This window comes from Saccopteryx leptura, chromosome 1 (genome assembly GCF_036850995.1).
Source record: "Saccopteryx leptura isolate mSacLep1 chromosome 1, mSacLep1_pri_phased_curated, whole genome shotgun sequence".
Taxonomy (NCBI): Eukaryota; Metazoa; Chordata; class Mammalia; order Chiroptera; family Emballonuridae; genus Saccopteryx; species Saccopteryx leptura.
Genome location: NC_089503.1, coordinates 237,047,892 through 237,075,213, shown reverse-complemented (window position 1 = coordinate 237,075,213; position 27,322 = coordinate 237,047,892). Strand labels below are relative to the sequence as shown.

The 27,322-nt window shown below is 42.9% G+C and overlaps 2 long non-coding RNA genes across 3 annotated transcripts in view; both read right to left on the bottom strand.

Moving 5' to 3' along the window:
- Positions 1-11,619, bottom strand: part of LOC136389165 (uncharacterized) — a 46,444-nt gene extending 34,825 nt beyond the window's left edge. Inside the window, exon 1 of the long non-coding RNA XR_010748280.1 lies at positions 11,557-11,619. This is a non-coding gene — a long non-coding RNA (uncharacterized lncRNA). The remainder of the gene's footprint in view (positions 1-11,556) is intronic.
- A 7,192-nt stretch (positions 11,620-18,811) lies between these two features.
- On the bottom strand, positions 18,812-26,403 carry LOC136389164 (uncharacterized). 2 transcript variants are annotated; one of them, XR_010748279.1, is made up of 5 exons: positions 25,951-26,029; positions 25,735-25,849; positions 19,810-19,969; positions 19,292-19,485; positions 18,812-19,195 (listed from the first exon to the last, which is right to left on the bottom strand). It is a non-coding gene; the product is annotated as an uncharacterized lncRNA (long non-coding RNA). The 2 variants fall into 2 exon arrangements; XR_010748278.1 differs by lacking the exon at positions 25,951-26,029 and adding an exon at positions 26,245-26,403 and having other exon boundaries at positions 18,813-19,195.
- Positions 26,404-27,322: the final 919 nt, after the last annotated feature.

Genomic DNA, 27,322 nt, shown 5'->3' with positions numbered 1-27,322 from the left:
AGAAATTCAAGGCTCAGTCTCTGTTTTTGCATCCTTATGCCTAGCAGAGGGCTTCCCACATAAAAGCAGCTCAGTAAATTATTGAATGAGAAAACAGTGAATGACTGACTCCTATTCTAATTTACCTTCCTATATTATCTCACTCCACCTCTCTTACTGAAGCCTTCATATCAAGACTCATAATAGTCTTCTCATCACCCCATAGACATGGCCAACTCTCCTTTTTACATGCTCATTCAAGATGTTCTCTCCAACGAAGGGGATTAGAATTTATTGAGTGATTATTATGTTTCACATTATATATATATCATCTCACTTAATCCAAAAAATACTAACATAGTCACTATTATACCCATTTTCTACATGATGCTCAGGAAAGTTGAGTGGCCTCCCAAGATTGCACAGCTAGAGGACAATAGAATCAAGATTTGAACTGAGATCTATCTGGCTCCAAAACAAAACTCTTCTCCCTTCTAGGATATTCTTCTGCCTTCATGTACCTAAATTCTGCCTTTCAAAAGTTGGTCTGTCTCTCAAGGCTTACTGTAAGCTGTAAGGAAAGGAACTCTTTCTTGTTCACCCCATAATCGTCTCTCATTCTTTTGACTTAGTGTTATTAACATAACGTCTCAAGTATATAATAATCATGGACTGCCTCAACACTCCTTCTCTTATTCCTATAATTTTTTCTTTTAAGTTTTCATTAATCCATTTATTTTAAGACTAACTAAATGATAAGCTTAAAGGGAAGATTCTCTGTTATAATTTGCTGTATCCCTTCACAAGCATTGAAGACTCTCACACATGGTAAGTACCCAAAAAATATAACTACCTAAAAAATGACTAACTAATGTCAGCACCTTCATTCTCCCACCAAATATTTTTGTGTCAATTCCCATTGTTATAAAGAAACACTTATTTCCTAAGGTTATTATAATAAGAGAAAAAGGAGAAACTTGAAAAATTCAACTATATTTGTAAAAAGTGTTAAAGTCTTTAATTGTTAAACTTCTGAAGCACCTCTGCTCCTGACAAACCTACCATACCAATGTTAATGAGATCATCTTAAGATTTTCCTTGTTTCCTTCAAATACCCTTATTTTCAAAGGTTAATTACTTGGTTGTAAAAGTGCACTCCAGAATGAAATTTAACCTACGAGATCTCCATCTTAAGGTGAATATTCTTAGCATTTTTTTCCAAAAATGGCCATCTGTTTAACCAATTTGAATATGTTCTTATAGAAGAATAAAAAAAGGGATACAGAGGTTCATGGATTTTAAGTACTTCTGAGTATTTGTAAAATACATTATGACTTTGATGCTTGGAAAAAATATGAAGTGATGCTTTCAGCTATAAATCAGCACCAGCAAATAAAGCTGAGCTAAAAGTGGGGATATCTTTAAGACAAAATTTTTTTGATCATCCAAAATGTTGATCACTTGTGAGCCATAGGAAGGAAAGATTTATTGTTTTTGAATGGTTCAATTTTTAGTAAGATAAAGCACATATAATTTGAGAGAACATCAAACAGAATGTGGTTCTTATTAATATCACATAACTTTTCCTACAAAACTTTTTCTTTCTCCAGCCTAGTTCCCATTAGAACCAAACCAAACATGTTGACAGCTACAACTTAGGAAGGTGTTAGGCCAATAGTCTCCCCTTTTGAGAAACTGGATCATTAATTCCATATCATGTTACTAGTTTTCTATAAACCAAATGCATGGGGACAGACTCTATTCTGTAGGGTTTATTCACACACAAGTGGCAAAAACCACAGAACACAACTCCTAATCAGCTAGGCCTTCAACCACAGACTCCCTCCATGCACATATGTCACTCCCATCATTATTAGTATGAATAAAACTCTGACTTATTTTACAGATTCGAAAGAGGCAGGGTCTCAGTGTTCATGGTTAGATATTTACTCATAAAAATTATGTTGTCTCATTATCAACTGTGTTTACAGATAGCAGTATGTTTTAAAATTCAATATTCTCCTCTTGAGCAGAATCAATCATTGTGTCTTGAACAATCTGTGACTCGTTTTCTTGTTTTCTAAAAACTCATGAATCTGAAGTTAGCATTTTTGTTTTTACAATTTTTAAGGATCTCAATGAACTCTAGGATCTCAAGTTTGCTTTATTCAGTCTTGCATGCAGTAGGCATTTAATAAACATTTATCAAAGAATAAATGAATGAATCATCTGAACTTGGGAACTCAACCCACAATTAGAAAAGGGTGATGATCCCAGATGGAATTCAAGATAAAACTAGGCTCAGGCCCTGGTTGGTTGGCTCAGTGGTAAACCAGCAGTCCAGTGTGTGGGTTCGATTCTTGGTCAGGGTACACAGGTGAAGCACCCATCTGCTTTCCACTCTTCCCCCTCTCGCTTCTCTCTCTCTCTCTCTCTCTCTCTCTCTCTCTCTCTCTCTTCCCCTCCTGCAGCCATGGCTTGATTGGAGTGAGTTGGACATAGGCACTGAGTATGGCTCCATGGCCTCTGTCTCAGGCGCTAAGAACAGCTTGGTTGCTGAACAATGGAGCAATGCTCCAGATGGGCAGAGCATCACTCCCTAGTGGGCTTGCCAGGTGGATCCCAGTTGGGGTGCATGCAGGAGTCTGTCTCTGCCTCCCCTCCTCTCACTGAATAAAAAAAAAAAACCACAACTAGGCTCAAGTTTTTGCCTCATTGCATCCAAGAGAGCAAGATCGGTCACCAGAAGCTCTATGGGAGCCACCAAGAAAATTCTGCCAAGATTCTCATTCTTTCTACATCTGCTCAAACCCACACAGGATGATCTAGAAATATGACATCAGTATGTGCCACCTGAGTTTTCTTCAGTACATGAAGGCTTCCTTAAGTTGGACTAAGTGAACTTCTTTGAATGAGTCAATCAAGACATCTACCATGCCTGACCAGGCAGTGGCACAGTGGATAGAGCATCACACTGGCACGTGGAGGAGCCAGCTTGAATGTGGGCTCATCCTGCTTGAGCACGGGCTTACCAGCTTGAGAGCGGGGTTGCTGGCTTGAGCATGGGAGCATACACATGACCCAAGGTCACTAGCTTGAGCCCAAGGTCACTGGCTTGAGCAACGGGTCACTTGCTCTGCTATAGCCCCTGGAGCCAAGGCACATATGAGAAAGCAATCAATGAACAACGAATATGCTGCAATGAAGAATTGATGCTTCTCATCTCTCTCCCTTCCTGTTTGTCTGTCCTTATCTGTCCCTCTTTCTGATTCTCTCTCTGTCTCTGTCAAAAAAAAAAAAGACATCTATCTTGTCACAGAAACAATGTTAGTTCTTTGTACGTAAAAAAAATTTTTTTAATTTCAGTTAAAAAAAAAAAAGCTAGGCTCAGATCTACTTCATGAGTTGATTTTACTTCATTTTGAGTTTGAATTCCAAGAGAAATAGCCTTAAGGTTCCAAAAGATCCAGACAGAACTGGTTAGGCAGAGATCAAAGATAATAGACATGACTATATCTTTAGAAGAACTAGCAGAACCTGCCTTTATATAGAAAAATAGAGCCTTTGGGGCTATCTCCTAACTCCTCTCTGGAGGCCATCCTTGAGTTGGTGAACCCAGAATCATATTCCAGAATTGTATGGTTGTATATCAAAACAAAGTAAAAATGAGTTAACATCAATGCATTCGAAGATCACCCTGGGCCCAACTCCCACCCCTACTGCCATTGTTACTGGAAAAGTCATATACAGGTAGGAAGCTTACCCACCCAGACTGTGACCTGAGACCTGAGACCCATGTAAGAGTACAGTGAAGGAGCCTGACATTGAGAGTTCGCATATAAGTGAGTCAAACTTTCTACCCACTCAGATATGGAGCAGAAGGAAGAAGACAACCAAGACTGTGTGGGAAGGAGTAAAGCTACCTATTTTTACTGAAACGCTTATAACAAAATTAACATGCAATACAAACATAGATTAACACCCTCTCACAGCATCAGGCTCTCCATACAATAAGTCAGTGGCCTTTAAGCCCAATAGGCCTAAGCTCAAAGAATGCAGACACATATATCTAGATTCACTAAAGTATGGCCTACATAAAGCCCAATGCCTGTTGTATACTAGATGTTCAATAAATATGTGGCAAATGAATGAATGATAGTGGATAAGACAAGACATGCAGGAGCCAATCTGCATGGGTTTTATTTCTGTTACTCACTAGCTGTGTGATGCTGGTAACTTCTTTGGGCTTCAGTTTCTTGTCTGTACAATGGGGATAATAACTATATGTTAGCAATGGTGAAAAATACATGAGTTAATATGGGCAGCATACTTAGCTCAGGGTCTGGCACAGAGTAAGTGCCACTGTTATTATTGCTTCTAATTCCTGGAGCAGGATGAAGTTGGGCTTTGACTAACTTCTAGCACTTCATACCATCCTAGAGGTATGAAAATGCTCACCTTCTTGTGAAAATGCTCACCCTTATCATAAATCATGCACCACTCAATACAATGAATTCTTGCAGGGTTTAAAATTATTCTCCAGAGTGAGAAGCTTATCTCCACTCTTGTCCTTAAGTCTTAAATAAATAAGTAAGTTGTGTCCAAGGTATTACCCAAAGTCTGTTGATATTAAACATAAAAATAACTTTTCACCCTGACAGGTAGCTCAGTTAGAGTGTCGTCCTCACAGGTTGAAGTTGTGGGTTCAATCCTGGTCAGGACACATACAAGAATCAACCATTGAGTGCATGGATAGGTAGAGAAACAGATTAATGTTTGTGTTTGTCTCTCTCTCTTCCTCTTTCTTTCTATAAAAATCATTCAGTAATAATACAAAAAATAGATAACTTTCCCACACGTACATATTTTGCACAAATGTTCAATAAATATGTGGAATTTGTCAGGTACAAGGAGACTCCCAATAGTGCTCATAGTTCGCTAGGCTTAACCTCAGACCATGATTCAGCTAAAGGCTAGGTTGGATTTCATTATTTCCATGTACACTGCTCCTGCAGCAGCTCTCTGAGGGGTTTACAGTCCTCTAGACTGGTCAGAGTGCCTGGCTGTGTGCCTGCGGTCACTGCAGATGGTTGTGTGAGGGGAACAGGGATGGGAACATCTTAAAGCGAAACAGCTGCATCAGAAATGGTCAAGGCTTAGGCGCAATATGATAGCTGCTATTAAACTCCACTTTGAGCTTCTCTTGCTTTGATGATTTCTTTCTTCCTCTCAAAAGTTTATCATTCTTTTCCTGACCTCAAGTCAACCTCATAAAAGCCCAATTTTTGTTTTGATTCACGTTAAAATTTTTGTTGTAGTGTTGTTAGCTTAGGGATTTTAATTGTCTTGTTGTTGCTGCTGCTCCTGTTTTTTCTTTGTCTATTTGGTCTGGAAAAACTATAAAGTGAGGTAGACCAGTCATACTAAATTCTCCTAAAAGACAAGGGGCTGGGGATTTTTGTTCCCCAATGTTCACCTGTTTCACAGCCTTTGCACTCCATCGCAAGTCCTTCTGGTAAGCAGCTGGAAACGCCCACGTGTGCTACAAATTTTTTTCAAGCTGTCTGGTACCAATGGCCTGTCCTGACATCTCTCATTCCACTGTGAGAGAGCTAGTTGAGTTAAAAGGCTTCATTTTAACGTCCGACAATAACATCCTTGAATCAAATTTATTATCCACTATTTTAAGAGAATAGGGGCTTAAATGCATTGTTAGAATAAAAAATTCTTTTTCATTCTGATATAAGAAGTTAATGCATTTTTAAGTTCCTTGGAAAAGATGTGTTATAGTAACACAAATAGTGATAGGATTGCAAAGATGACAAAGAAGCAGTTTTAGGGCTTTTAACCCAACTATGAGGGAAATCATTTAATAAACTATAAAGAGTATTTCCTAGGTTAACACATCTCAAGGCCACCATTGTATTTAGCATACTCTTTTCTTAGGATGATAATTAAGAAGTCATCACTTAAAGATTATTTAATGATGCTGAAACGAAGCCTAGACTTAAGTCAGCCAACTCATTGGGACTCTTTCCAGCTCCCAACGACCACCTGGCATTCATCTCAGCTCTCCAATTCTGTGTTTCAAATCAGCCACTCAAAGATACTATTTGCTGTCAGCAAGTCCCCTGATTTATTTAATCCTTCCCCAAAATATGTCCTAAAATTCTCACAATTTAACCCCTATTTGTCATGACGGCAGCCCCTCTGCAATGACTAAATCACTCTCCGGCGTTGTCAGGTGTTCGCAGAGGGCCCCGTGACCACGCTGGTGGCCTGGGAGAGCCAGACCAGCTCTCTGTAATACTGCTGTGACTTTCTCTGCTCAGCAAATTATCATAGATTTGTTTAATTATACTTGTTATCCAAGCTTGCTGCAAGAGTGTGCTCCTGTGTAGGGAATCAATATAACTTTATATATCTCATTTGAAGAATGACATTAGTAATTCTGTTTATAATATGCACCCTTAGTGGGTTTGTTTTTTGTTTGTTTTTTTTAGATTAAACAGTACAATATGGGGATAGATGGGTTCAAAAAGAATAAGGAAAAAGGGAAGAAAAATTAGGGGGAAAAAAGAGAAGGATAATAAAAACTTTTCTCTGCTTGACCTTGAAAAACAGATTGCGACATCAGATTCAATGTAAGCCGGTTTTATTTTCTGACATGTAAAGCAGTCAGCTGATGAATTTTAAAAATCTTTGTGGTTTGCAAACTGGCGAAGTCCTATGACAAAGATGTAGGGAATTTTTTAATTTCCCAAAATTGCAGCAACTATGCATTACAGTGTATAATAAAAATCAGAAGGAAGACATTCAGAAGAGTTTGAATGATGTGCTGAAAATCATTCTAAGTTTATGACTCCGTTTCTCAATCCCATCCTGCCTCTACTTTCTGGTCAGTTCTGGAGGTCACTGCAGGACAGTGACTTTTTTATTAAGCTTTTCCATTGAGGTAAGTAGATTTTCATGCAACTGTAAGAAATAACAGAGATTTTGCCTGACCAGGCAATGTCATAGTGGATAGAGCATCAGCCTGGGACGCTGAGAACACAGGTTCGAAACCCCAAGATTACCAGCTTGAGTGTGGGGTTGCCAGCTTGACAGTGGGATCATAGACATGACCCAATGGTTGCTGGCTTGACCCCAAGGTCGCTGGCTTGAGCAAAGGGTCACTGGCTTGGCTGGGAACCCTCCAGTCAAAGCACATATGAGAAAGCAATCAACGAATATCTAAGGTGCTGCAACTATGAGTTGATGTTTCTCATCTCTCTCCCTTCCTGTCTGCCTGTCCCTGTATGTCTCTCTCCTTTTTCTCCCTCTCTCCTTCTCTCTCTCTCTCTTACTAAAGAAAGGAAGGAAGGCCCTGGCCAGGTGGCTTGGTTGGTTAGAGCATCGCCCCGAAGCACAGAGGTTGTTGGTTCAATCCCTGGTCAGGTCACCTACAGGAAGAGATTGATGATCCTGCCTCTGTCTCTCTTTCTCCCCCTTTCTCTCTCTAAAATAAATAAAATATACATTTTTTTAAAAGGAGAGAGAGAAAGGAGGGAGGGAGAGAGAAAGAGAGAGAGGAAGGAAGGAAGGAAGGAAGGAAGGAAGGAAGGAAGGAAGGGAGGGAGGGAGGGAGGGAGGAAGGGAGGAAGGGAGGAAGAAACTGAGATTTTTATGCACCCTTTACCCAGTTTCTCCTAACAGTAACATCTTACAAAATTATAGTACAATATGACAACCAGGATATTGACACTGATACAGGTGAAGATACAGAACACTTCTGTCAGCACAGGATCCCTCTTGGTGCCCTTTTATAGCCACACTCCCTTTCCACCCCTACCACTCTTTAACCTCTAGTAACCTCTGAAATTTTTCTCCATTTCTGTAATGTTGTCATTTCAAGAATTGTAAATACATGTAGTCTTTTGGGGTTGGCTTTTTCACCCAGCATAGTTCTATGCAGACTTATTCAGGTTGCTGTGCTTATCAATACTTATTTCTTTTTATTGCTGAGTAGTATTCCATGGCATGAATGTACTCTGATTGACAGTACATGCTTAACTGTTAACATGACTAACAGTTTATTCATTGAAGTACATCTGAGCTGTTTGCAGTTAGGGGCTATTATGAATAAAGCTGCTAGAAGCATTCACACATGGCCTGACCTGTGGTGGCGCAGTGGATAAAGCGTCGACCTGGAAACGCTGAGGTCGCCGGTTCAAAACCCTGGGCTTGCCTGGTCAAGGCACATATGGGAGTCGATGCTTCCAGCTCCTCCTCCCTTCTCTCTCTCTGTCTCTCTCTCTCTCTACCTCTCTCTCTCTCCTCTCTAAAAATGGATTAAAAAAAAAAAGCATTCACACACATGTGAACTTAAGTCTTCATTTATCTAAATAAATGCTCAGGAATACAATTGCTAAGTCATAAGGCAGTTGCATATTTATTTCTTTAAGAAACTGTCAAACAGATTGGTTGTACCATTTGACATTCCCACCAGCAAAATATGAATGATCCAGTTCCTCCACGTCTTCAACTGCATTTGGTGCTGCCATGGTCGATTTTTATCCATAGCCAGAGATCCAGTTTGGGACAAAAAGCAGCAACAAGGGTTTCAAATTTAATATGTTTTTTATATTAACATTATTTTAAAATATGTATATATATTTTTTTCTTTTCATTTTTCTGAAGCTGGAAACAGGGAGAGACAGACAGACTTCCGCATGCGCCCGACCGGGATCCACCGGCACGCCCACCAGGGGGGATGCTCTGCCCATCCTGGGGGTCGCCATGTTGCGACCAGAGCCACTCTAGCGCCTGAGGCAGAGGCCACAGAGCCATCCCCAGCGCCCGGGCCATCTTTGCTCCAATGGAGCCTTGGCTGCGGGAGGGGAAGAGAGAGACAGAGAGGAAAGCGCGGCGGAGGGGTGGAGAAGCAAATGGGCGCTTCTCCTGTGTGCCCTGGCCGGAATCGAACCCGGGTCCTCCGCACGCTAGGCTGACGCTCTACCGCTGAGCCAACCGGCCAGGGCCTGAAATATGTATATTTTTACATTACATATGTAATTGTTTCCCTTCAATTCAGACAAAAATAAATATAGTTTAAAAAGTCAGTTAAGCCCTGGCTGGATAGGTTGGTTGATTAGAATGTTGTCCCACCTGACCAGGTGGTGGCACAGTGGATAGAGTGTCAGACTGCGATGCAGAGAACCCAGGTTCGAGACCCCGAGGTCGCCAGCTTGAGCACAGGCTCACCAGCTTAAGCACAAGGTCGCTGGCTCAAGCAAGGGGTTACTCGGTCTGCTATAGCCTCCCAGTCAAGGCACATATGAGAAAGCAATCAATGAACAACTAAGGAGCCGCAACAAAGAATTGATGTTTCTCATCTCTCTCCCTTCCTGTCTGTCTGTCCCTATCTGTCCCTCACTCTGACTCTCTCTGTCTCTGTTACACACACACACACACACACACACACACACACACACACACACAAATAGAATGTCCCAAAATGCAGAAGTCATTGGTTCGATCCCTGGTCAGGGCACATACCAGAACAGCTTGAAGTTTCTGACTCTCTTTCTCTCCCTTGCTCTCTCTCTAAAATCAATTTTGAAAAAATACTTTTTTAAAAAGTGAGTTAAAATGATGAAAGAGAAACAGCATGATAGAGCTTTTAGAAAACAAGGTGAACCCAACCCTGCTACCTATTAACTATGTGAACTTGGGCAATTATTCCTCCCATCTAGTCAACGCAGCTGATGGTTCATCTTTTGCATCTTTAGAATGACCAGGTTCAAACCTGCTTTACCAGCCTGACAGAAATAATGACTTCAAATGAAAGAAATATATGAAAGTGACTTGTAAACAGTGAAGCGCTATTCAACTACGTGGCAAAGAGAGTAAGGCAAGCTGTAGAAAATAGAGTCCAGTGCACCTAACAGTCTCATTCATTCTGCTGTAAAACATCTCAGCAGAGAAAGGGCAGGAATCACAACTAGGACTTTAGAAAATGGAGTGCAAGAAGACCCTATTAGAAATTCTCTTTATATTTGTTTTTATAATAAACAATCAGAAATGAGCTCACCAACACCCTCACTTGGTCCTAGTCAACAGCTGCCTGGCACACACAGGGTGTCCCTAGGGAGGCGGGGAGATCTCAGCTGAAACCCCCAGGGGCCCCCGAACAAGCTCACTTGGACTGAGAGGCGTTATAGTTTCTCCAGTTTCAGTTTTAACTAAAGTAACCTTCACCAAACAGATAAGGGGCTTAACACAATTCCCACAAAATACTTTAGATTAAAGATAATTCAAAGGCTACATGAATAAACTATCAACAAGAAATGGCAGAATTTAACTGCTTCTCCTCCTAGTTAAGAGCTTTAGTCAGCCACAAAACAAGGCAGAGCCTGACCTGTGATGGCACAGTGGGTAAAGCATCAACCTGGGGTGCTGAGGTCACTGATTTGAAACCCTGGGCTTGCTCAGTCAAGGCAGAAACATTGACTGACAGTATGAATCAAACAGTAAATCCACTGAAGCATCTTTCAATGACCAGGAGTGCTTGAAATGTGAATTTGCATCCATTGTTGATTCTGCTGAATCTCACCCTAAAATATTTAAAACTACAGTTTAATTCTTCATCTTACCCTTTTTAAGTTTATGCTTTGCATGGGCTTATAATGTAAATACTATATCTGTAAAGTACTGCAGATCCATAATTTATAAATCAATACATTTAAAATGTTTTACTGTTGGGGTGTGCACTTAAATAAACTGAAGAGACCCTATTCACAGGACCTCAGTTGCCTGTCTGCACTGAGGAGAGACAGAGCTATAAAACTGAACAGAAACAAAGCTTATAAGTGGCACTGGGGATGGATTAAGAGGATGCATGTACAGCAGAATATGTAAGGATCAAGTGGAGGGACATGGAGGAAAGAAACTAGCATTTATCAAGGACTTATTTCATCTTATGCTCTTTATGCCCATTACTCCTTTAATCTAGTTCTTTACTTGGAAGGCTAGATTTCACATTTAAAGAAAGTAAGGTTCAGAGATATTGAGTAATTTGTTTAAAGTGCACAGCTTTTCCATGGTAATGTTTAAACAAAAAAAAATCTGATATTTAAAACATGGGGTTTTTCCCCCCCTCATTAAAGGCTCATGATATTTGAAGTTGCTTAATTGTGGAGAGCTCCAGCATCAGAATCTGAACCTCTGAGTTGTGGCTGTGCCATAAAAGCCACCCTCTTGGAAAGAATAAATCACATCTGACACTTGGTATCAAGAAAAGAAATAGATATAGATGATATAGATATAGAGATAGATAGATAGATAGATAGATAGATAGATAGATAGATAGATAGATAGATGATAGATAGATAGATAGATAGATAGATAGATAGATAGATAGATATCTTCTAGGCACCATTGACCCAGGAAATTTCATTTCTTTAAGTTGTTATTTCCCCCAGTTTAGACCTTTGGGTCAGGCTCCAACAAACCACACCACACGTGGAAAAGATGGCATGAAGCTGAATGTGCTCAGGCAGTCTGACAGTTGCTATCACTAGGACCATTTCCACATACCTTTCTAGAGCCTCTGAAGACAGCCAGAAGCCATTGCCTTCACCCTGTCAACCCTGATGGCTGGGTGCCGATGCAGACTCCCTATACAGATATCCATGTCCGTGGGCTGTCAACATCCCCGCACTTATATAGTGGGTCTCAGGAAGGTCATTGGCGTGCACTCTTCACCTTGCAGAGCCATGCCAAAGAAAAGAGCCAGTGTTTATTGAGCACTTGTTCTATGCCAGACCCTCTCCTAAAAGACTCGGGTGACAGTTTTCTGTCACTATCTTCCTTTTTTAAATTTATTTATTTATTTATTTATTAATTTATTTATTACAGAGACAAAGAGAGAGAGTCAGAGAGAGAGAGTCAGAGAGAGGGATAGATAGGGACAGACAGACAGGAACAGGGAGAGATGAGAAGCATCAATCATCAGTTTTTTGTTGCGACATCTTAGTTATTCATTGATTGCTTTCTCATATGTGCCTTGACCATGGGGCTACAGCAGACCAAGTAACCCTTTGCTCAAGCCAGTGACCTTGGGTCCAAGCTGGTGAGCTTTGCTCAAACCAGATGAGCCCGTGCTCAAGCTGGCGACCTCGGGGTCTTGAACCTGGGTCCTGCGCAACCCAGTCTGACACGCTATCCACTGCACCACCACCTGGTCAGCTTGCTACCCTTTAAGAAGGAATCTTATAATATTTTTAGAGTGCTTGTGTTGAAACTTCTCATATTTAGGTTCATTCTAAGTCAAAAATCAATGTGAACTACAGATATGATTTTTCAGAATACAGGAATGCCCTAGAATATCTGTTGTGAATACACCACATATATACACAAACGGGATCCTCAGGTTACGACAGTCTCAATATACGTTTCAAGTTTATGACACTCACTCCCACAAAAACTTTAAAAAAATGAAACATGAGTGCTTCAGCTTACACCATTGGCGTCATATTTACAGACTACGTGGGCAACAATTTTGGTTGCACACGCAGAAGAATACGTAGTACAGAGCACAGTACAGTATATTTATATCTTTTTCCTTTTTTTGTGGCTAGTTGTGTTTTTATGTGTTAGGTTATGATTTTACAACTAACTGTGTTAGGATAGGTAAGTGACTTAGTCTAGTGTTTCAACTTAGATCAAAACTTGGGTTATGTCACTGTCATAGGAACAGAAATGTGTCGTAACCTGAACACTCCCTGTAACGGTTAATGGAGAACCTGTACGTGTTTTCAAGAAGCAAGCAATTTTAAGTGAATTGTGTGAAGACAAAATTTCTGGAGTTCTTCAACTGTTCCAACTTATGGCTTTGAACATCCGGCAACTGTGATCTGCGTTTCCACAGGAGGTGACTTGGTTTAGCCAATCTTTCTTAGACTGATGAAGGGCTATAAAGCAGAGAGTCAGAATTCTGCACGGCCAAGGTACAATTGCCAATTTAAGAATAATTTCGCCTGAGGTTCAGATGTTAATAGAGATACAGTGAGTAAAAATAAAACAAGATAATCTCACCAAAATCTGAAACAAAAAGGAAAAAATTCTTGCTGACTGGTGACCCACGGCGAAAAACACTAAACATAATGACATCAGAACAGGTTGCTTTTTACCAATTCCTACTTTAAGTACATTTTGCATAATATAATACTCAGAAAATTTATAGTGTAAGTTTCCTGCTTGAAGGGTAGCAAGGGAGATGATGACACAAAAATGGAGAGCAGTATTTTTACCTAGACTTTTATTACCTGAATTTTATTCCCTGAGTATATATGAGTATTATAATACATTATAAACATTGAAATAACAGTGTAGTTAATCCGAGAGTGAGTTCTAATTATCAATAGTCAGAAGGATATGTTTTATTTGCTTGTAAATAACTTATACATTTAATGTGTTTTTTCTTTGCTGTACCTCTGTATTTCTACTGATATGTCCATATCTTGGTCTTTCCCTCCTTTTTGTATTAGTTTCAACATATCTCACTAGTGTCATAGAGTCTAGTGAAGTAATATAACCTAATAGGAAACACACAGCCAACTAATAACTTCATATTTCTGTAAAATGTTTAATCTTTTCTAATTAAAAAAAAAACTATGTAAAAATAAAAAATAATTAAAAAAAAGACTCGGGTGAATCATCTCGCCAAATGTTCATCATGACACTGTGACAAAGTCTAAAAATATTATCCACCTTTTACAGATGTGGTAAATAAAGTGGAGAATGGCTAAATAATTTTGCCAAGACCACATGCTGTATGTGTTGTAACCAAGATTCAAAACTGTGCCTCTGACTCCAATGACTTTGCTCTTAATCACCATGTTATGCTGCTTTACATGCATAATAAGAGTTTCATTTATGTGTATCATTAAAATATATTTATAACATAATCAAAATTAGTTTTAAAAATTTGTCACATTCCAAATGTGATTTTGCTTCTTCTTGGAATCAAGATTTTTACCAGAATACATATTGATCTTGTAATACACATCAAAATAAATTACAAAATTACATTTACAGAAGTTATTTTTACAAACAAACTTGGAAAAATTGTCTTAATTCTTCAAACAACTGCTTCAAATGCTTACTGACATGAAGCAGGGCATATTAATAATGCAATAAAGTGTATATGGCTTACTATTTACTCTGATGGATCTGAGGTTGTAAGTTAAAACTCCTGGGATCCAAGGCAATGAGGAAAATTCAGTTCATGATCTAGTTACTGTCACATAACAATGAGAACATAAAACACAGGGACAGCTGAGTGAACTCTTCAATCATCTAATAATATTTAACAAGAGAAAAGACCAGTGAGTGGCAGCCACTCTTAATTCTGGGACCTTTTAGTAAAATACAACTAGGTAAGTATTAGGGGGAGGGGTGGAGAAATGGCATTTTCAACAGAGAAATGCTTCTAGGGCATGTTCCCTACATGGTTAGGTGTTCTTGCCTGTGTAGGCTGAGGAGGCTTGAGTTGCTCTTCTCAGATGTTCTCATTACAAATACCCAGGTCATATTTTAAAAGCACTGTAATTTACAAAGTGCAGCTCACACCACACAGATTCAAATGTCACTTTGTTACCATGATACTATTGTATCTTTGACCAACTATCAGATTGAAATTTAGAAACACTTCATTAAATATCACTCTACCTGAAAACAGAAATTCAGTAATCAAACAACTAAGTGTTCAACAGCCAATATATAGTATATATTATAATAAAACAATTATATTGTAATAAAGCAAAAATAGCCACTTACTTAGTTACTGTAATTTTATTGCTGATGCTATCTTTACTTGAACAGCACAAGATGCAAAGACTTAACAATGGTGGAAAAGCAGAAAGAATTACTGAATGTAAGGAGGCAATTTCTTGCTTTATTTATCCCAGATTCATAACCAGTTACCTGGTTTCTTCCTGAAAAAAGTTTTTTCACTTTTTTTCTCAGCTAATTGGAGTTTACAGAAGTCATCCTATGGATATTCTTTATTGTTCAAAGGGGGGTATTTTATTTATTGATTTTAGAGAGGGGGGAAAAAAGAGAGAGAAACAGAAACACTGATCTGTTCCTGTATGTGTCCTGACACGGGATCGAACCGGTAACCTTTATGTATCAGGACGATGCTCTAACCAACTGACCTACCCAGCCAAGGCTATTATTCCAATTAAACACAAGTTTGAAAAAATGCAAGGTTTTTGACACTAATTTTAACATTATTTTATTTAGAAAGAACAATGGTATGGTGGAGTAAGGGTTCTTATATTTTAATCCAATATCAAAAATCAAGATAGCTAGTATTTTCCCACATACAAGAATTTACATATATTTTCTTGATTGGGCTTTTTCATTCAGTGAAAAAATTGACCATAAAATTACTAAATTAAAGAAAACAAAAAACAATCTAGTCCTTGATGTGGCTCCAACTCATCACTCCCCTGTTTATAGACAAAGAGCCAGACCCTCCCTAAAAAGACTGTCTTTTGCAGATTTTGTTTCTGCATTCCTCCCTTCTTATATTTGACATCCCTCTTTAAGCCATCTTTTCATAACTGTAGTTAGAAAAGACACTCACTTTTATTTTCTGATTTTGCATTTTAACAGGATTTTTCTTAGATGTACCACAAGCAATCTCATAGAAAAACTCCCCTTTCTCCCAGATTCTGCAATTAAAGAGTATGCAGTCTGTCCAGTGCACTGTCTGTTTGTCGCCCAGCACAAATAGGGAATCCTATTACCTACAAAGGTATTAGGAAAGTGCTCCCAGCTGAAAGCATTTATCCAATTTCAATTGTTGTTTGGAAGTCTAAAATACCAAGGGTGGTACTGTTCCAGGGGCTACTGTTTAAAACAATGCAATGCCTGTGTAGAGTGGAAAGTCAGAACTTGAAAATCTCAGTTGGCTTTCAAAATAATAACTGTGCATCCAAAAAAGAATTCTTAAAGAAACGTTTACATGCTAGGCACATGTTTTTAATTTTAATAACATTGGTTTAACTTAATAAATATGTAGACCCTAATAATTATTCTCTACATTTTGATATGTTTGTATTTATTCTATTTAGTGAGTTTGCAAAGAAGCTAATTAACAACAATGTAGGGAAAGTACATATCTGTCAGTACAAAGTTTCTGTGGTTTGTAGGCATTGCAAATGCTGTTTTGGAAAAAATATCTGTTAAAAAGCAATTGAAAACTGCCCTGATTTTAAAAGAAATGAATGCAGCCATGTTCTTATAGGATAATGTCAGATAAAAAGTAATCATGCTCCCTCTACAATGTGTTTGTTGACATTTATATAAGAATAATAATGCTTTAAGGTTATTTTCATAGTTGTTCACTTAACATGAGATTAACATCAAAATCTTCATAATTACCTGAGATCACCCATTTGAAAGCAGTGTAGTAAAACATGTCAGTGGTTAAGACACTCTAGCAGTTTTAATACTAAACAGATTAACACACATGAAACCAATATTATAATTTGTGCATTGAATAATATGCCAGACCAATTTTTTTTTTGTTGTTAAGAGAGGATTTTTAGGAAATGGTATCCTTTCTAGCTACTGCTGCCTATTTCTTGAAATATTAAAGTAATCAGCTAAAAAAAAAAAAAAACTCCATGGGAGATATACATGGGTAGGCATGACTTCTGGACTTGAAATATTACTCCGTGGCTTTGTTATTGCACAAGTTTAGGAAACCATCATTTCTGAGGCTTGCTTTAAATTAAACTGAGAACCAAAATATTACTATGGGAGAATAACACAGAAGAATGAAGATACAGTCCAAGTAGATACAGTCCAATTTAAATATTTTTTGAGGCATAAAAGAGATTGCTAATTGGCAAGAATGGCTATGAATTTATTTTATGACCACTAGCAAACAAATAAAGGTCCATAGTTATACATTTTTAAATAATAGACAAGCATATTTTAATATGCACTTCAGAGTCTCATAAAACTATTTCTCTGCCTCAACGGTCCCAGCTCCTTCAGACGTAGACATGAAAGGAAGATGGGTAGTCATTTAGAAAGTAATATGAAATTATAAAACAATTACCCAAGTCATGCTCATCCTTCTAGAATCCGTGTAAAAATCGACTTCACATCCCAGACCTAATTATTTCATAATCCTTGTTGCATTAGACTCCATGGGTCAGGGAGGGGTGTGAAATCTTGGAAACTAAATAAATTGAATGTAACAAATGCGGGTGCCTTCCACCAACCCCAGACAGGGGGAATGTGTGTTAAAAGACAGTATCTGTATAACTTCAGCTGTGCCTGGAGGGGGGGGGGGGGGGAGGGGGAGTGTCGAGGATTTAAATCATGTTGTTTCCACTTATGCAGAGAGAATCCATAAAAAAGAGATTTATTATCATATTTTCTTTTTTGAAATGTAGTATTTGTTTTTTACTTTAAAAGTGCTCCTCAGGATAGAGCAGAGTAAATATTACATTTTTGTTAAACAGCTGCCAAGATTTAATTGTCTGTGAAATATAAGGCTTAGGGCCTGATTTGGAGTTAACTACTGTTCTGCTGAAACCGACTCGACCGGCCTGCTCGGGGACCGAACGCACCCAGCGGCTGCTCTGCACCCAGAGCCACCCCCACGGGACTCACGGAGGCTGGGGGCAGCCACGCGCCTGCGGGAGCCCGTCCAGGCGGCTTGGAGCTTCGTTCTTCCTGCCGCAGATTTAAAATGACTTTGTACAAAAAGTCAAACAAGAATAAGCAGCTATGGAAAATACAACAAATCATGTTAACGGTTTAACAGCGAGGGAGAAGGGGAAATCCAGGAACCGCTAACAAATACTGGGGAAACATGTCATGGGGCTGGAAGAGAGGGGAGAGGAGAGAAAGTAGGCCGGTAAGGACACTACATGATTGCCACGTGTGTGTTGCACATTTTATTGATACTGTATTTACTTCCCTGGCTCCGTCGGGAACCTGCAGAGTCCGATTCCGTGAACGGCGCCCCGTGCGCCCTGGGCCCGCGCCCTCGCGCCCCTCCCCCTGCGCCGCCCCCTCCCCCTGCGCCGCCCCCTCCCCCGCGGTGGTTCCGCGGGTGCCCCCTCCGCCCGCCGAGGGTGCCGAGGAGAAAGCGGGCGGCTGCACAGTTGCCCCGGTGGCACCGCTGCCACAAGCCAACCCGTAATTGCAAAGCAAACAAGGCTGAAATATTGGGATTGGTCTCAATCGTGACAAGATCTACGCTTTTGCCGCCAATTTGTTTGTGCAGCTCTATTTAAAGGCACTTGATTGAGGAAATGTTGAAAATAGCGGTGAGGGTTTCCCTAATGAGACCTCGGGAGGGAGGCGGCGGCCTTCGCCCGCGCGGGGGGCGCGGGGTGGGGGAGGGCGCGGTTAACCCCTTCCCGCCCGCCTCCGGCGAAAAGCCCTCGGAGCGCCGGAGATGGGGGCGGCGGTTCCTCCAGCCCGGCAGCGGGGACGCCCAGGCCCGAGCGGCGGAGACGGGCCTTTTTGGGGGTGGTCACCGAAAGGGCTGTGGGACCAAAACGAGCTTTGAGCCAGGAGGGAGGGAGCGGCCCAGCAGCCACGCAGGTACTTGGTCTAAGGCGGCAGCTCCGGCCGCTCCCCTCCCCCATCGCCAGGCCGTCGGGGGCGGAGGCTGCAGCCGCGCCTCCCACTCCGGGGCGCTAACTGTCCTGCGAGGGCGGAGGCCTTGCGACCCCCGCGGGGGCGCGGCGGGGTCCCTGACGCCACCCGGCCCAGAGCTGTCGGACTGGGGTCTTCTGGCGCCTGGGAGAGAGAGCAAGAAACTGAAGAGGTTGGAAGAGAAAATACGTAAATATTTATTGAGCGCAACCAGATCTCATTTAATCTTCCCTAAACACCCTCGAGGTCGGTGTCATTACCCCCATTGCTCAGATGGGGAAACTAAGGCTTAAAGAGAAGGAGGCGTTCGTCCGTGTGCAGCCCAGAGTCCGCCGTTCCGGCTCTGACTCCAGAGCTCAGAAGGTCAAGAGGTGGAACCGGCGAGGCGGGACTGGTTCTCCTACTCTCGAACCCAAAGCTGACTGACGCAGACCGATGCCAGTGCGACTGATGAGATGTCTTCCCTGGTTCTCCCGAGGGCTTGAGGATGAAGGTCAGGTCCCTAATGGACTACAATCAACTCCTCTGCTAGCTGTAGCCGCTTTCAAAATAAAAACCAATGCAATTGCAAATGGGATAAGCGGAATTCACCTGATAGTTCTAAGACCCTTTTTACACAAGTTGTTTAAGCACCTACCTACTGGGCTCAATGAACTGACTGGGCTCTCCTCTCCACGATCCCACAGTCACAGGAAGTGCCCCAAGACCTGCCAGAGACAGCAGAGCAGGAACGCCAGAGAGGAGCTCAGAAGAGATTTGATTTGGTGGAGGAAAGAGAAGGGAAGCTCTACCTGGAAAGCATTCCTGGAGGAGGCGGCAGTTCAGCTGGGCCTAGAAGCAACACAGAAGTGGGAGAGGTGAGCTGTTTGCTAGCTATGCTGGAAAGTCAAGGGGTGCCAAAACCACAGCTGGCCACCTGCTGCCATCGCCCGCCTGCCCCTCTAATTTGGAGAACTGTGAGTTGATCAATCCCTGAACCAAAGTTCCAGTCTCCCTTCAAATTGAAAACTTAGGGCTTGCAGACAACACTGGTGGCTCGACTTTGACCCTTTCAGATCCCTGGACCTGGGCCAAGAGAGACTATCAAGGGCAGGGACAAGAAAGTGGCACACATGGGGGCGCTCTCACCAGAACTCCTATTAGAGCCACACATACCAGCGCCTTCCCAGAAGGATCTGGTCAGAGACGTAGCCTGGCCAATCTGAAGTTTGTCTTTCTGGAGTCACAGGCAGATGTAGACTGGAAGAAGGAAGACCCCGGGGAGGCAGGGGAGGCCTGGTTTCAGTTGGACTTCCCCTAGAATGATCTTCGCCTTCTGTCAGCAAAACAAAAAAGCATCAGTCACACCGATTTAGTGAAGCCTCCAAATGTGTTCTGAATGGAATTCTGCCTTTTTATTTTATTTTTTTATTTTTGTATGCAACCAATTCCTCCGTTTGAAGTTGGAGGCTTTGCAAGCAGAACATAATTCCACTTTTTGTTCCTCGAGGTTTTGGCCTGTGTTAACTTAAGTGGGCACTCACACAAGTATTAAAAAGAAAACCGTTCTCTTCTGGAAAATGGAACAAAGTCGCGCCTCTCCAATCATGGGGCAGATATATAATCTGTAACAACAAATTAGCCTCCCAGTGCTGCGCATTTCCAGCAAGCATCCTGCCTTCTCTGTTTATAACTTTTCTGCCTGCAATTATTTTTATTTTAATTTTCTGTCACCTTAACAGAAACCAGAGCCTTTTCTTTTCATGTTTTGTACACAACATGTTCACGTTGATAAGATGTTCTTTGCTATCCTCTTTTAGTTTGCCTTTCCTTGTTTAGAGTTTTGTATCAGGAGTTTCTAATATTTCTCTCGCGCGCTCTCTTTTTTTTAAAGAACTTGTCCCTGTCTTGCTTTATTTGTGTGAAATTTAGTTTGAAAGGAGATCAGAGAGAGCAGGAGGGGTTTGTAATAAGAGAATGACCGAATGACCCAAAGGCTGATTATCTATCATTAACTGGAGACTCGGTGTACCCAAATTACCAGGGAGACCTCAGTCTGCCGGATCCTTGCCCGGCGAGAAAGTGTGGAATGCACACACTGAAACAGACTCACGACATTGCAAATGAAGACACCCTGCTCACACATTTTCTTAAGGCGGTTTCCTTCAAAACTCAACTCCCATTCAGTGGACAAGTTTATTAGATCCTGATACATTGTACACAGATTATTTTTTTTAAATCTATGCTGAATGATCAACTTTAACATTTTTGTAACTAACTTTTGTGGGTGTTGTTTCGTTAGAAGCAAAATTGCAGTTAATTGTCTAAGCTCCAGAGAATATTGAGAAACCAAGCCAAGCTGCTTTTGATCTGCTCATGCTGCTAAACCCAAGCCTTGTAAAAATCAAGGTTTGCCATTAATATTGACAATAAAAGTGTTTCTTTTTGTTAACCTGAAACCTAACCATTCTGGCTCAAGTCCCTTGTCTAGAAGCAAAGGCCCTAGAAGACAGTAGAAAAGGTTTGGAAGAAACTTCCAGGGCTAAAGAAATCTATCTATGTGAATTTGCAAAGGAGGCTTCAGCACAAGACTTCCAGGAATGCGAGCAACACTGCAGTTAGAACCGGGAAAGGCTGGGCCCTGAAGTCACAAACAAACCCTTCAGTCACATACATGCTTTGTCCTAAGCCCTGCACTTTAAATTACCATTTGCTTTTGTATTTTATCCTGAACCCCAGACTGGATTGTAGACTAGTTAAAGTCTATTACTTGTTGTTTCCACAGAGCATGTAGGCAAATTTACACTGAGTTTCTCATCTGAATGTTGAATGATTTCCTCCCGGCTTGGAAGAAAATATTGCTAGTGTGCATATAATTTGCTGGAAATAAGAATGTGGATAAGTAGTTTACTATAAGTCTTGTGGGATGTATTTTCTTGTGCCGCTTTAGCTCTAAACTCTATATTTTACTACAAAGTAGCAAAGATCATATTTATAGTACCTCTTAGGACCCCTATAATAATATTAATAACGCTGCCTATGGATACATTATACTGATCTTGTGAGACCCTTTCGTATACATTATTTTTGTTCCCTTTAGTGTAAATAAGTATTTTAGCTTTACAGACTTGGATACACAGCAAAGTATCTAGTTCTCCCTCATCAATAAAAATCCTCCAGACCAGTTCAGTTAACATGGAGATCTAGTCATTGATTATTTGAGGAAAACAGAAATCCCCAATGCCAGTAATCTTGAATATTAAGATGTTTCCTACATACTGTAGTCCTTAAACTTACACACTGTTATATGTTAATTATATCTCAATTTTAATTTTTTTTCTTAGAAATTTTAAGATGAACCCAGTATCGTATTCTTCTTTGTCAGTGTTAGGTTCAGTGACATCAAAAACCTTGTGAATCCAAACACTGCTAGAGGGCTAATTAGAAGGGAGGGAAAGAGACAGGAGAGACGAGGTGAATGGTCTAAGAGAGAATGAGAGAGAAATGCAAAATGAGGGAAGGAAGACGTACAGGCACTAGCCAAATCCCAATTTTCTCTACTGATTTAAATGTTTCTTAATTATAACTGGGTTAAGAAATTCATAAGCAACCAGCTCCTCCACAGTTCTCATTGCAGCTGGATCAGCCCCTCCCCACCCCCATCCCCAGGTGAGAGGAGGGCTCACAAATCAAATACCCTGCCCCATCTCCAAATCAATATAAATATATATATGCTCAGAAGAAATAAAGCCTCATAAGAGCCAAAGGAAGCTTTTCCTGCCCTTCATTTCTGAAACAGACATAAAAGTCCAATTAAACTTGATTCCACTTTTTAGATGTGTATTGTGAGCAACGCCTAATTTCTGGAGCCACTGTCACTTGCCATGTCTGTAGGCAGCTATTTCTGAAAAGGAAAACAAGGAAGAAAGGGCCTACAAATCTCCAGCTAGAGAAAAACCCTGGCAGCCCCTCAGGCAATATGCCTTGTTCTAGATTTCCTAAAGGTTCTGAAATTAAATGGTTAGCATGTAAAATGACTAATCCCAGCCCAGTCCAGACAGGAACACAGAGGCACCACAGTGTCACAGGAAGCACTATCCTTGGAACAGGTGGGGCTGGGGATATATCTTCAAAAACATGTTGCTTCTTCTGCCACGTTTTGGGTTTGGTGGGTTTCTGGGGTTCTTAGCATTTCTGGGGTTCACTTTATATAAGCTTATTATAGATATATACAGCAATGTTCAGTTACTTCTATGTTTGTTGGGAAAATAAGGTAAAACAAGACTTGGAAAAGGACAAAGGGAATTGAGCCATAATTCCCATAAACATAAAATGTGTATTTATGGCCCTTTGGCCTGGTTCGTTTCAGGTCCGGCTTATTTTGAGGTTGCATGAGCAAAACACAAGATACAAACTGCCCTTGCTTTTGAAATAATAAATATCTCAAAAAGATTTGTATTTTCCCTAAAAAACAGTGTGAAGTTTTTAATATATATATATATATTTAGTTTAAACCAGATTGATTTTAAAAGTAATATCTCACAAAACCAAAATGTTTGCAAGTGAGTGCTCAACCTCTCTCTTGCTCTTTGAGCCTTTTCCAGGGGGAGGGGTAGAAGAGAAGGGAAAGAGACAGAGACCTGGGTACAAAATAAATGTTTGAACCCGATTCTCTGTTTAGTTGGAGGTAGATGTAATGCACAGCACAGTGAGTACATCATCAGCTACAACAAAAACTGTGGACACTAAACCACAAACATTCTCCCTTATGAAGCAGTTTCCAGTATGACCCAGGTAAGAGCAGCTGCTTTACCCAGGTAGGTTTGGCCTCAGAGAAGGAGAGGTGGGAAGAATGCCCACTCCAGGATTCTCCCTGTGGGCACCCACCCTAAGGTTGTCCCCCAGCCAGCATCATGTCAGCAGCTAGGGCCCCCTGAGTGCTCAGAAAATGTGCTCTTTGGGAAGCAGGACACCAAAGGCCACACTAGTACAGCCCTGGGGTGGGGACACTAGGCTGATATCTAAGCCTGGAACTACACCCTGCTTCTCTTTTTTCCCCCTCTACTTGCCTCCTCCTCACCACCACTACCATCACTTTCATCACTCCCCCCTCTCAAGAAAGCACAGGCCACCTAAATTGGGGGCAACCTTGAGATGGCATTTTGGCCTCATTGGCCTCACAGCTTTCCAAACCAGCAAGCTAACCCAGCATCCCTCTAGACCTGGAGCAAAATGTGCCTAGAAGAACATGATGGGGGGAAAGTGGCCACATTTGGTTGAGAATTCGGAGTGGAGTTCAGCTAGGCTGGCCTCTGAGTCAGTAACTACCGCTGAAGATATTAGAGTTCCCCCAGATATCCCCAGCCTCCAAAGCTGCCTTTCTAAGGCTGTAGCCTCTGGGTTTGGCTTTTTGAGATAAAGGAAACCCTGGACCCTTGGACCACATTAATTAACTGGTAATGACACTGTCAGTGAGGACTGATGCTCAGATTAGCATCTTTTATGACTTTTTTCTGTCCCCGGTGTCTCTTTTATCACTTGCCATGCTGTTTGGGACCAGGAATAGACTTGCTCATATTTTTTGTCGTCGCTGTTGCCGTTGACTCAATTGAAAGATCATGAGAAAGGCAAGACAAGTTGCTGAAGCCTTTGCCATGAGTCTCCTTGCCTGTGGTGGGCACAGCCTCCCAGTCTCCAGCTCAGCCCTCTCCCTGGCCTTTTCTTCCGGTTCAGTTCCCAAAACTCCCTGAGTCTGAAAACAGACTACCAACTACTCTCCGTGAATTTTTATCTGTTCCCAGCCAGTGTGCAACCATCTTACTTTGTCTACCTGCTCTCAAGGCCTAGATGTGTTTTTATAAACAAACTTTTTTTTTAATGTATCAAATGTCAGGGGATTGAACTACCAGTATTTATATATTCAGGGTTTGCTTCCTGGTGAAAATGTAAACAGAACCCCAACCACACTAACTATATTCTTTCCTAGAAGAACAAGGTCTTAAAAAAATTCTGCCTGTGTTCAAAACGGCAGACCTACCCGAGTTGGAGGTTCAAAGCTCTAGATGGCTGTTTTGTTCAGAGCGCAAAAGCCCCTGGCACTTACCAACGAATCTGGCTTCAGCTACTCTCCACTCCCTGTTCTCTGCCTGAAGACGGTCAGCTGAGGGTATCCGAGGAAACTGACCTCTTCCCAGGGTACAGAATGGGCCTTGTATGGACTCCCAGCCTGCGCGTTTCTGCGTACCTCTCCGGGTTTCCTCTCCCTCTCCTATGCCCTGCTGCTGCAAACCTAAAAACTACCTCTCAGTGCTGCTGCCCAGCGCTCCCAGCGGTAGTGGCTGACGGCCGGCCTCAAATCCCTGGCAGCACCGGAATTGGACGCCCCCAGCCCTGCCCTCCGTTCACCCTGACCTTGCCTTCCATCCCCGAATTACATACCCCACGAAAAGCACCCAGCGGGCAGGGAGAGGACTGTCGTCACCGCTTTGCGGCCTCGGGCCTGACTCTGCCTGCTTCCAAAGGACGATGACCAAGGAGTCGTCGGTCTCCCCGGGCGACCCCGGCCAGGCCCCGCAGTGTGCTCCAAGCCACCCAGGTCCGCACCGGCCTCAGCTCACTCTGCCCTTCGGCCCCTCCCTCTAATTTACAGCCCGCGGGCTTCTGTCGACACCCTTTTCCACAAAGAATTCCAGAGTGGAATCCTCCTGTAACAGCAAGCCTGGGGGGATCATTTCAACCCCTGCCTCGGTCCCTTCCCACCGTCAGCGCGCGGCTGGCCTCCTGCGAGCCTTCTCCGCAGCTCAGGCCCCAGGGCGCCGCGGCCCGCGTGCCCTGCGGCCGGTGACTTACAAGTGGAGATCCATTTTCCGTTATAATGCGTTCAAGATCGCCACGGCCAGCAGTCTAAACATGCACGAGCCGTCCCTCCTGGCCCGCCTCTTAAACTGGTGTTTAATGGTTCCCCTCCGATAACTAACCCTGCTTTCCACAGATGCCCGCTTTTATGGGAGAGGCAGGAATGCAGAGACATATTTATATGTTTGTTCATAAAAACTGAAAAATAAGCTCTGAACACGCTGTAAAAAATATTCAGTTACTTACCAAACAGACTAGTTAAACCAGGGGAACACTGATACCGGCCACAACACCACAAATTCGGGGAATCGAGGTGCCTGCGCTTTGAAATCGCCCAAGGTCTTCGCGGGGGCTGGTGTCCCTGAAGAATATGGAAATAAGAGGATTTACAATCGGCTTGACCATTTCCTCGGGGGTCTCAACTGTGATCTCCAAAAGCAGCCACAATAACAGGGGCCACACCAAACGGCCCGGGCCGGGATTAAGGTGGCGGGTAAGTGAAGAGCCGGAGTCTCCAGTCCGCACCCGGGTCCGAGCAGCAGCCTTCCCCGCGCGCCCGCGCCCCGGCGCAGCGCCCCTTTGTGCGGCCCCGGCCCACGCCGCCTCTGCGCTCGGCCCCGCACACAACGGCACCGTCTTCCTGCTGAGTTTCCTGCCTCGGTTACCTACCAAACACTCCAAAAACAGTATCTGCGTTCCTTTTTCTTTTTTTTTTTTAAGCAGAAAAAAAAAAAAAATACCGGAAAGATACTGTACCTGGTTTGAGATTCTTCAATATTTGAGACTTGGGGGGGGAAATATTTTAATAATGAAGCATCTGTTAAACACTTGCATTAACCTCTGGCTGATAAAAAAGTTTTTTTAACCCTGCCCCCCCTCGTTTTAATTATCTTATGGTTATGAAGGGGCAGCCAATCCTGGGAGAGGACCTCGGCAATTAGCAAGAAGAACATCAAAAAGTTTTATTGCGGAGAGCGCGAGGCGCCGCCCCCGCCGTCCCGGGATTGGCGTGAGGAGCCTCTGACGACATATATTAACCCGAGCGGCCCTAAAGATGTAGCTGTACAGGGAGACCTTGCCGGGGAAGTCCGCTTGCTCCTCTCACGGCGTCCAGCCCGGAGCCGCCGCCGCCGCCACCCGGGAGCTCCCTCGCCGCCGCGCGGAGCCCTCCGAAAGCCCGAGCCGGAGGCCTTCGCGTTCCCGGGCGACCGCGGGGCCCAGATCCTTCCCCCGAAAGGAGAGGGTCTGAGAACATGGATGCACTGAGACCTCTCTGAAAACCCTCCGAGGGAGCCGGAGAGGAGCGAGGACACGTTACTCGCAGCTAAAATCACATTCAAGGACAAAACAACCACCAAAATTTTCATTAAAACAATAAGCGCCCAAGAACCCAGATAGGGCTGGTGGGGGGAGGGGCGGGCGGGAAGGGGAGGGTCGCACGGAGGTAGCCTCACTGTGAGCAGCCGACCCCGCCGCCTCCCTGCAGAGCCGGGCCGGCTCCTCCAACTGCGGCTCGGACTCGTCCCGGGACTCCGAGTTCACTCCGGCGCCAGGAGCGCGGCCGGCGCGTGGAGCCCGGCGACCCCGCGAAGGAGCCTCGCGGGAGCCCGGGCGCTTTTGCATGAGCACCAGAAGATCCGGCGTCCCCGCAGCAGCCCGGGAAGCAGGAGCAGGCGCGCGGGCCGTGGAGCAAGGCGGGCGGCGGCGGCCAAAGGCGCACGGTGCCGGGACCAGCTCGCCGCGCCCCATGGGGAGCCGGCGGCCGCAGCGCTGCTGAGGCGGGCCCGGCCGGCCAGGCGGGGGCCCGGGGCCCGGGCTGCAGCAGCCCCCTCTG